This window comes from Geotrypetes seraphini, chromosome 7, assembly GCF_902459505.1.
Source record: "Geotrypetes seraphini chromosome 7, aGeoSer1.1, whole genome shotgun sequence".
In the NCBI taxonomy this organism is placed as follows: Eukaryota; Metazoa; Chordata; class Amphibia; order Gymnophiona; family Dermophiidae; genus Geotrypetes; species Geotrypetes seraphini.
The window spans coordinates 24,555,561-24,567,183 of record NC_047090.1 but is presented as its reverse complement, the minus strand read 5'-3'; positions in this window follow the sequence as shown (position 1 = coordinate 24,567,183).

The window sequence follows — 11,623 nt, the reverse complement described above, 5'->3', positions numbered from 1 at the left end:
TATTCTGTATTAACTGGAGACTTCTGGGAAAAAAAATTAGTCTTTATTTTTTAACCTAAGCTCAGATGGTATGGCAGTCCAAAATAGCTGGAGCAGGGAGTGTGAATGCTGCATGCCAGGTAGATTCCAGTCGCATTTGAGGAGTTCCCAGAAGATGATCCTGAGAAAAGTGTAGAGTTCAAGCTAGTGGATGCTAGCAGTCCGATAAGTAGGTACAGTAGGCTTATCGAGATGGAGCTGAAATGTGTCAGTGTTAGAATCTTGAACTCTATTCAGTCGCTAACTGGGAGCCAATGCAGCGTCATCAAAAGCGAGCGTCTGTTTTCAATCATCTGTAATCACGTGAGAAGCAATTATATCCACTGATGTCCAATTGTAAGTGTATCGGTTTAGTTCATGAATTTTTACATGCAATTCATTTAGCTGACTTTCTATTTAATTAATCTTTTAGGAATTTCTTATCATGGGTTTTTATCAAGCATTTTGTAAACAAATATTGCTTTTTAAATGTATGATGATAATGTTTTCACTTTTATTATTTGTATTTATTTATATAACTAAATATCTCTCTATCTCTTTAAAGACAGAGAGAGATTCTCTTTTCTTTTCCACCCTTTGTTTTTTTTCTTAGCACAGTGGTTTCCAAACCTGTCCCGAAGGAACTCCAATCAGGTTTTCAGGATAGATTCAATGAATGTTTGTGAGTTAGATTTGCATACAACAGAAGCAGTGCATGCAAACCTAACTCATGAATATTCATTGCAGATATCCTGAAAACCAGACAGGACAAGTTTTGGAACCACTGCCTCATCACTTCTCCTCCCACATCTGCCCCAGAGTGAGAGATGGGAGGGCTGCTTGTAATACGTCAATTTTCCAAACATGCTCCCACTCCAGTCATAGAATATGACCTCAGATAAGGACTGCTAGGTCCACCCAGTCCAGTGGTCTCAAACTCAAACCCTTTGCAGGACCACATTTTGGATTTGTAGGTACTTGGAGGGCCTCAGAAAAAAAGTTAATGTTTTATTAAAGAAATGACAATTTAGCAAGCGGTAAAACTCTTTATAGTTTATAAATCTTTCCTTTTGGTTAAGTCTTAATAATAATATTGTAATTTATAGCTAAAGAGACACATGATCAAGAAATTGTTTTATTATTTTACTTTTGTGATTATGATAAACATACCGAGGGCCTCAAAATAGTACCTGGCGGGCCGCGAGTTTCAGACCACTGCTATAGGCTAAGGCTCTTTACACCTGCATTGTGATGTCATAGAACTTTATGGTTATAGAAACATAGTAACATGATGGCCATCCACAGCATCTACTATCTCCTCCTCTCCCTATTGGCTAAGGCTCTTAACATTTGCATCTCCTCTTCCTATAGGCCAGTGGTCTCCAACTCAAACCCTTTGCAGGGCCACATTTTGGATTTGTAGGTACTTGGAGGGCCTCAGAAAAAAATAGTTAATGTCTTATTAAAGAAATGACAATTTTGCATGAGGTAAAACTCTTTATAGTTTATAAATCTTTCCTTTTGGCTAAGTCTTAATAATAATATTGCAATTTATAGCTAAAGAGACATATTATCAAGAAACTTTTATTTTACTTTTGTGATTATGATAAACATACCGAGGGCCTCAAAATAGTACCTGGCGGGCCGCGAGTTTCAGACCACTGCTATAGGCTAAGGCTCTTTACACCTGCATTGTGATGTCATAGAACTTTATGGTTATAGAAACATAGTAACATGATGGCCATCCACAGCATCTACTATCTCCTCCTCTCCCTATTGGCTAAGGCTCTTAACATTTGCATCTCCTCTTCCTATAGGCCAGTGGTCTCCAACTCAAACCCTTTGCAGGGCCACATTTTGGATTTGGAGGTACTTGGAGGGCCTCAGAAAAATAGTCAATGTCTTATTAAAGAAATGACAATTTTGCATGAGGTAAAACTCTTTATAGTTTATAAATCTTTCCTTTTGGCTAAGTCTTAATAATAATATTGTAATTTATAGCTAAAGAGACACATGATCAAGAAATTGTTTTATATTTTACTTTTGTGATTACGATAAACATACCGAGGGCCTCAAAATAGTACCTGGCGGGCCGCGAGTTTGAGACCACTGACCCAGTCCATCCCACCTCACTCCCAGAAAAATTCCATAAACCCCTCCTGCTGATCCCCAGCCTCTCCCTTTTCCTCTCTGCACCAAAGTAATACCAAAGACTTTGCAAACTGTGCAACAGCACAGGGCATAAGCCAGGCATGGATGCCAAAATTGTTTCTCCCCCCCCCCCTCCCTGTATCCTCTTCTTTGCCCCAGCACGTTAGGCAGGGTGGAGGCAGCAATTGGAGTGTTGCATAGAACACAATTCTGACCCAGTACGGCCCTGCCCTCCAGCAAGGATCCTCTGTTTAAATCCTATTCCAAATGCACTACTCGAGGCTCATGTGCTAGAAAGCAAATAGCTTTCAGTTATCCACAAACTATGCTTTTCAAAGGACAAAAACCTTCTACACTTCTCCCTCCATATTTGCTGTGATAGGGGATTAACAGAACCTCAAATACAGAAAAAACCGCAAATAACTTTTCCATATGTTATTCGCTGTTTTCTATTAAAAATCATCGTGAATATGGTGAAACTGCAAATAACATGATGGGAAACTTGGTCTGTTCCTGAAGGAGAGGCAAAACACGGTGAAGAAAGTGCTGATAATCGGCGATTTTTATCTGTAAATCCTTGGAATCAGCGATTTCACTATGCAAGCTGATGTAATTTGGGGGAGGAGCCAGCAAGCTAAAAACCGTGAATAATCTAAACCGCTAATGCTGAAACCGTGAATATGGAGGAAGAAGTGTAGTAATTCCATCACTTAGTATAATAAATACAAGACAAGATACGATCTTTGCAGTTACAGCGCCCAGAATATGGAATTCCTTACCATCTTTTAATAAGGAAGAAAAATCACTAAGTAAATTTAAAGGACTGTTAAAATGCTGGTTGTACAAGGATGCTTTTGAGACCTAATTATCGGAGTCTCTGTTGATCCCATTCGTTGCTTAAACTCACTTGTCCTCTGTCTTAGGCTCTGAGAAACTGAATTTAAAAATTTTTTTTTTTTTAAAGTTCTTAATTTTCTGTTATATTTTTATCAATACTTTTAAAATTTCTTACCCTCCGTTTGTATTTTCCTTTTATGTATCCTTTACTATACTTATTGTAGTTCTCCCTACTTCCCTTATGTATTGGTACGTCATGTCCATCTGTGCTGGTTTTAGTTAAAAATTAAGACCCTGTTTTAATTGTAAATTGCTTTGAATTAATGATATTGCGATACATCAAAATTTTAATGAAACTTGAAACTTTTTGAAATCCCGACCCAAGCACTTAAGAATTGTGCAGTCACAGGAGCACCTATCCTGAGCAGACAGTACAGAGGTGGCTATGTGGCATGAATAACATTAAATTTTATTTGTATGCCACAATACACTGTGAAGTTCGAAGCGGTTAACAGGAATTAAGTAAAAGACCGTACATGAGAGGTGAGGGTACAAGAATAAATAACTTAGGAGCAAGACAAGGTCAGTGTCAAATGCAATTGTGGTAGGTTAATACGACAAAAAAGAAGAACTCAAGTGTGTGAATAGCTTTTGATAACCAGTACAGATATGGAGATGGAGACCCAAACTATGCATGGAGCATTATTGTCATCTTGAGAAGAGTGCGAGACACATGGAGAGAGCACAGGGTTTAATGCTCTACTAGGAATTTATTGAACAAGTATATTTTTAACCTTTGCCTGAAATGCATGTAGGATGAAGAAGATCCAATAATGGGGAGTAGTTCCTGACTGAGGTGAGTTGCTTGGTAGGATAGTAGTTTTGCCACGTAAGTTTTTTAGATCTTCCTTGCAAGGAGGGGTAGGCAAAAATGGAGTTGGAGTGCAAAAGGCGGGTAGGGGAGGTAAACTCAAATACTTCCATCATGTAGTTTGGTAGGAGGCCATAAAGGGACTTATACATGAAGCAGCCCAGTTTGAATAATGAGCGGGCCTCAATCGGGAGCCAATGTAGTTGCTTGTAGTAAGGTGTGACGTGGTTGGTTTTTCTTAGGCCGAAGATAAAGCGTGCAGTTGTGTGCTGAAACATTCAAAGTCTGTTGTAGTGCTTTATTGGAACATGAGATGTCGATGATGTTGCAGTAGTCTAGCATGCTGAGGATCAGGGCTCGGCATGGGATTTGGAAGGGAAGGGTATCAAAGTAGGAACGGATGGAGTGCAGTTTCCATAAACTGCTGCAAAGCTGTGCACAGAGGATCATGCACTGGCCAGAATGAATAGTTGTTTAAAATAGATTTGTGCATCAAGGACCAAATTCTGTAAATGGTGCCTAAATTGGTAGCTACCTACAAAAAATGCGCTGGTGGCATGTCAAATCACACTAGGCGCCATTTAAAGAATTGTGGCTAACGGTGCCAATCACAAAACTTAGGTGCCAGTAATCTAAGCCAGGATGTTACTGGCCTACTTTGCAGACACCTAAGTTCTTTTCAGAATCGTGCCTAACAGCGCCTAAGGTCATTTCCACCCCTACTTTGACCCCCTACTGTTGATGCAATTACAATGCCTACTTTGTAAACAAGTTTGAATTATTTTTTTAGCAGCACTGTCAATTACCACGCCAATTAAAATAATTAAGTTAGGCGGCAGTAAAGCGCCTACTGCCACCTAACTTGGAGTTATTCAAAATTCGGCAGTTCGACTAATTTTTGGTTTGAAAAATTGGGATCATATAAGTCCCTATTATCAAAAATTACACTGGCTGCCGCTGGAAGCAAGAGTTTTGTTTAAATTTTCTTGTCTTTGTTTTAAATTAATATTTGGTTTGGCCCCTGCGTATTTGGTCTCTCATTTTATTTTGGATTGTTCTAAGAGGCCTACACATAGAATTCATATGTTCTCTTACCCAACAATAAAGGCCTGCCGTTATAAAAGATTCCTGGACAGAACTCTTGCTTTCCAGGCAGGTAAATTGAACGATTGGCTGGGTAATATTATCAAGCATTCCTCATCCTACTTTAGTTTTAGAAAATTAGTAAAAATGAAATTGTTTAATTGATTTGTAACCTAAGGATTCATTGTTTTACGTATTTTTATCCTGTATGGATGTATTTTTGATGATTTTATATTGTGCTTTTTCTCTGATTGTCCAGCACTTCTTATTGTAAACCGCCTCGAACTATTATGGCTTTGGCGGTATATAAGAATAAATTATTATTATTGATAGAATCAGGCCCCAAAAGTTGAACTGAACTGCTAAAAGGCATCACTGTGTAATAGTTCAGACGGTTGAGATCCTAAACCCAGTGTTGCAGTCTTAATTCTGGATTGCCGCAAACATCCGATGGCGCTTTATCAAGTTTCAAGTTTATTATATTATTTGATTAAACGCTTTTCAGGATACAAAGCGTTTTACAAAGAAATAAAATTGGATTTCTTAAATCACAAATACATCGTAAATAAAAATAATTACTTTAAAATTAAAAAACGAACTGGGGTAACAAACACATGAAACAGTAGGAAAGGAGGGAAAAAGAAAAAATACAATTTAAAAAAAAAAAAAAAAATGTGTTAATCAGATTGGGTTAGAACATAAGGATGGTGTGAGAAAAGAATTTGAAAACAGGAAAATCTAAAAAGAGGGGGTATATAATCTGAATTAAATACAAGACGATAAAATTATACGCTTATATACCGAAGACTGAGAACTGCCAACATGCGCTGCATTATCAACGCTTATTTTCCCACGTCATTCTTTTCACCGTCCGTTTTGCAGTTCCTTTTTAACCGTCGCCAACCAAGGCGACTTTCAGTCTTTCAGACACACCTTTCCGATTTCATGCAGACAGGACTCACCCAACATAAGCACCAACTTACACTAGCATAAAGTTCAGATTTCTTTTTATTACTACTGTGTTTTCCCAAAAATAAGACTGTGTCTTATATTAATTTTAGGCCCAAAAAAGACACTAGGTCTTATTTTTGGGGTATGTACATGATCATCTCTTCCTTCTTCTCCTTCACCCCAGTTCTTCCTCTTTCCTTTCTTTCCCCCAAATGTGCAGCATCTTTCCTCCCCTCCCTCCCTCCCTTGTGCAGCAGGACCCTTGCCCAGCTTCTATCCTCCCCTCCCCACTCATTCCTTGGGCAACAGGACCATTGCCCAGCTTCCCTTTCCGGCAAATCCCAGGACTTATTTTGGGGGTAGGACTTATAGTAAAGACTTACCCCGAAAATCCTGCAAGGGCTTATTTTTGGAGTAGGTCTTGTTTTCGGGGAAACATGGTATATTAATGGGATTTATAAAGATGATGGAATTGTTTGCAATAAATTTGCAGAGGATAGGGGGAAGCATGGCTGGCCATCTGCAAAATATGCAGCACATGGTTTCAGCTGGATCTTTCATCAAGTGCTTCAGTTGCTTTCAAAGAGAAAAAAATAAGGAAATAACAGCTGGTCCCTGTTACATTCTACGAGTGCTCAATTAACCGGACACACACTATAGGGGAACTGATTTTACTATTTAAAATAGCTTGGAATTGTTTGTATCCATGGAAACTACATGAGATCTACTTCTGAAATAATAGATTAAAAGATGACTCATGATGTCTCAGAAACAAAATCACTTTAAAAGTCTTCTTGTGTGTAGAAAGGGAAGGGCCTTGGGTGGCGAAGATGGAAAATTTTATTTTATTTATTTAGGTATATATATACCACCTATCTAAGCGGTTTACAATCAGGTACTCAAGCATTTTCCTTATCTGTCCCGGTGGGCTCACAATCTAATGTACCTGGGGCAATGGAGGATTGAGTGACTTGCCCAGGGTCACAAGGAGCAGTACGGGATTTGAACCCACAGCCTCAGGGTGCTGAGCCTGTAGCTCTAACCACCAGGCCACTCCTTCCATAAATGATGAAAATTTATGACATGTTGAAGGCAATTCTATAAAGAAGGCACCAATATTTAGGGGTGGGGGGGGGGAGAATTCATCAAGCAGCATTATGGCCTTAACACACCGTAATATGCCTTATGGGAGTTAGCGTGCATCGAATGCCAAAAGCCCATAAGTATAGAACGGACTTGTAGCCTTTACCCCCAAAGTCTATAAAGTGCGCCTAAAGTTAGGCGTATACATTGACATGCCTAGCTGATGTAGGCGCCTAGCTTAATTGAGTAATAGGCTAACTCGGCACCAATAATTGGCACTCAGCACCTCTTAATTGGCACTAATTGGAGTTAATTGAAAGTTAGGCGCCTAACAACAGTTAGGCCCCTAGAGGGAAATTCTGGAAGGGCTGCCTACGCTTAAGCGATGGCAGGCGCCTAGATAGCATCTGCCGGCGCCTACGTTAATTGTTTTAATCAGCATTAGCTGGCGCAATAATTGATCATGCAATTAAAAGCCAATTAAAAAACTAAATAAAAGCCTTCTGGGACCGGCGGCTAACACACGGGTGCCTAGCGGCACTTAGTGATGATGCATGCCTAAGTAGGTGTGTTTATGGGGTGGAGTTGGCCTTAGACGTCACTCAGCGACTTTAGGTTCGATTCTATGATGAATCTAGGCGCCTGAAATGTAGGCCTTTTAAAACCCTACATTAGAGGTGCCATTATTCTAGGCACCGCTACCATTTCGGGCGCCACTTCAACCCCTTTAGTGCAAAGGGTATAGTTAAAAGCGGGCAAGGTTAGGGGTGATTGTGGGCATGTTTTTGAGTTAGGTGCCTGTTTTTAAGTTAGGCACCTTTGGGCCTAACTTACATGCAGGCACTTAGGCCAAGAAAACCCTGGCATAAATAGGGCGCACCTAAATGTTAGAATGCTTAATGCCGCTTAAGCAAGCATAGGCGACACTAAGTATGATTCAATAATGGGCACTTAACTTTTATAGAATTGCATTTTGCCCCCCCCCCCTTCGAATCAGCGCTGATTTTGTAGGCGACATATATAGAATTAGGCCCTTAGTGCATGCTAATTCCCTTACGTGCATTAAGGCCATAACCCCGCTTGATGAATTCCCCCCCTTAAGCACCAATAACATACATTTATAAGGCATATGGGGACAAATTAAAGATCTCAATCTGTATACTTTGGAGGAAAGGCGGGAGAAGGGAGATATGATAGAGATGTTTAAATACTTACGTAATGTAAAAGCGCACAAGTTGAGTCTCTTTCATTTGAAAGGAAACTCTGCAATGAGAGGGCATAGGATGAAGTTAAGAGGGATAGGCTCCGGAGTAATCTAAAGAAATACTTTTTTTTTTTACAGAAAGGGTAGTAGATGCGTGGAACAGTCTCCCAGAAGAGGTGGTGGAGACAGAGACTGTGTCAAGAGGGCCTGGGATAGGCACGTGGGATCTCTCGGAGAGAGAAAGAGATAATGGTTACTGCGGATGGGCAGACTGGATGGGCCATTTGACCTTTATCTGCCATCACATTTCTATGATCGGAATTCTGGCACATATTCTGACTACACACTACTCGATTAAATGATATCTAAATGCGATGGCACATGGTTTGAAGATGGTCATACAAATAGGCTGTGTCTGGGTGGTATGCGGTTAGGATGCAGTTTTGCACATAAATTATAGAATACTATAATTTACATGTCTTTAATTTAGCAGTCTAGACACAAGCATTTTCACCAGCTCTATGGCTGATGTACGTGGTCACACCTAAATTATACACACATCCCTGTACTGCTACATCTGCTTTCCCTTATATGTAGAATGGGCTCCACCTAGATATGCACATACATTTTTATAGAATTACCAGGGTTAATATTCAGCCGGTAGCAGTGAGTATTTTGCTGGCTGCCGTCAGCATTGTTCATGGATATTCAGTGCCAGGCCTTGTCCAGGCTTTTGCATTGCTTGCGTGGCACTGTAGCAAGCTGTGTGCGAACAGTGCAACTGCTCAGGGTGCAAGAGAGGTGAGGGCTCCAGAACTGTGTCCTGTCCATTGCCTTCCCTGCTTGGCTGTGACAGAGTAGGTAGGATAGAAACTCCAGGGGGCATGTTACACAGGATGCATTTCTAACTTGAGACAACTCCACCAATTAACATTTAGCTGGTTACATCAATATTCAGAACTTCACCGGCCATAGGTTGCTGCATAAAGATAGGATTGTGTTTTATGCAATACCATTGGCTGGTTAAGAACTGACTCTGCCTCTGGAACACCCCCAAAATAGCTGGTTTTCATTTAGGCGCTAAGAAGCAGATTCTCTAAAGGGCACCTAACTTAATTGGCAAAATACCCTTAATAGGCTAATAAAAATATTAATTGGATGATAGGCGCCTATCGCTTGGCGCTTAGTGGTGTCTAACACCTAAGTGGCCATTTCTGTGGGCAGAGTATTACTTAGGTGCCACTAAGCGCGATCCTCTTCTTCATCCAGAGAGTGGTAGATGTAGGGAGATCTGATAAGTTCTGATCCAGGGCATCAGAACACAGGCAAGGTCTAATTGCTGCCCATATAAGGAGTGGCTAACCAAGATAAGGAATAAGGGTAAATGTGACAGGAAGGGAGGAGGAATGCCTCAGCATTCTGTCACGAGGTGCAAACCTTGTCCTTGCTTAGAATGTGTACGTGGCAGGAGGGAGAGGGAATGAGAAACAGGGCTTCAGATCCAAATACAAGGCCTAGATCCAAACACAAGGCCTAGATCCGTACACAGGGCCTAGGTCAGTGTGCCAACCTGGCCTGGTTCAGAACTGCCTGTGTGCTGACCTTGCCTGCATTCTGATACCCTGGATCAGAACTTATCAGATCTCCCTACAGGTAGACAACTGGAACGCTCTTCCGGAGTCTGTTATTGGGGAAAACACCCTCCAAGGATTCAAGACAAAGTTGGACAAGTTCCTGCTAAACTGGAACATACGCAGGTGAGGCTGGACTCAAATAGATCACTGGTCTTTGACCTTAGGGCTGCCGCATGAGCGGACTGCTGGACAGGATGGACCGCTGGTCTGACCCAGCAGCGGCAATTCTTATGTTCTCTAAAAATTTAGGCACCTGAAATGTAGGCCTTATATAAGCGCTGCTTGTCAAGATTCTGTAAACAGTGCCTCAGTGTGACTGACATGCAATTGGCGCCATTTTTTGGGTTGCTGGACAATTTAGGTGCCTTTTGTAGAATCAGCCCCTAAGTGCTAATTTTCAGAGGTGATAGCCAGTTAATTGCCGCTGAAAATTAAGGGAAAGCCTCAAACAAGTGAACGAACTGTTCAGCGGCTATTTCAGCCTGATTAAATCTTCTCATAGGTGCAACTCGGTGGAGGGGGGGGGCTTGAGCACTCCCAGTATCGAGCCAATTCCATGATTTTGTCCAGGGAAAGGCCATTTTCGTTGAGTTGGGCACACTCAATAATTTGAAAAAGTTAGCTCTTATAGGGGTCCTTTAACTAAGGCGCGCTAGCCGATTTAGCATGCGCTAAATGCTAACTCGTCTGTTATATTCTATTGGCGTGTTAGCGTTTAGCACGTGCTAAATCGGCTAGCGCGCCTTAGTAAAACAGGGGGATAGTTTTGAATATCACTCGGACCCTTTTTAGGTTTAATTTAATTAAAGTCACTAACATTTACATACCGATTAAACTTATGACAAATATATTTTATTGAGCGTAACAGTAAAAACGAGCAAAAACACAAGGTGAAACAGAGAACAAGTTCATCTTATAATAAAGAGACCCACAACACCACTCCTGTACCCTCCCAGCCCCCACCCCCGGTCCTCCTTCTAGTTACAACCCAAATAATGAACTTCAGGAGAGTACAGGAATACATAGTCATACATAAGTAAGGAACTTAAAATTATGCAAAAACAGGATATCAACAGTTGAGCAAGCGGCTATGAGCCAAGGGAGTCATGGTGTTCCAGAAGGGCTCCCAAATGCACTGAAAAGAGCGCCCCAGGAGAGAGGAAAAGTCCAGTACATCCCATCGTTCCCACATCAGGAGGGTAATCAGACGACACCGCCAGAGAGACTAATCCGGCGCCTCCACGTCTAGCCATTTAAGTAGAATACATTTCAGAGCCTCGAGGATTCTCCACTTGAGGAATGCAGAAGCCCCCCCCGTCTACGGGAAAAATAATGGGGAACAGCACCAAATAGAAACAAAGGAGAGCATTGTATAGTAATGTTCCAAATGCATTCCACAAAGAGAAATATAGCATCCCAAAAGGAGCGAATGGTAGTACAGGTCCAAAACATATGTCCCAAGCCAGCCTCAGGGGCCTGACACTTAAGACAGGCAGCGGACTCCCGAAACCAGAGAGATAAGCCCTCTTGGGAGAAACGTACAAACGAAGGACCAACTTATAATGTTGTTCCTAGGGTGTGCTAGAGAGAACGTAGGAGCTGGAGAGGCTGGTTGGAAGTGCCTGGCACTGACAGGGTTTGTAGGAGACTCCTGAAGCAGGCCGGTCTTGGCCGAAACATGTGCATGTCGAGTCATTGTGTTTGAACTATCAAGTTCTTTGATAAATAAAAGGACTTTTATGAAATAAATTGAGTTCACCAGTCTTATTAGGACATTTCCACTCTTGGCCT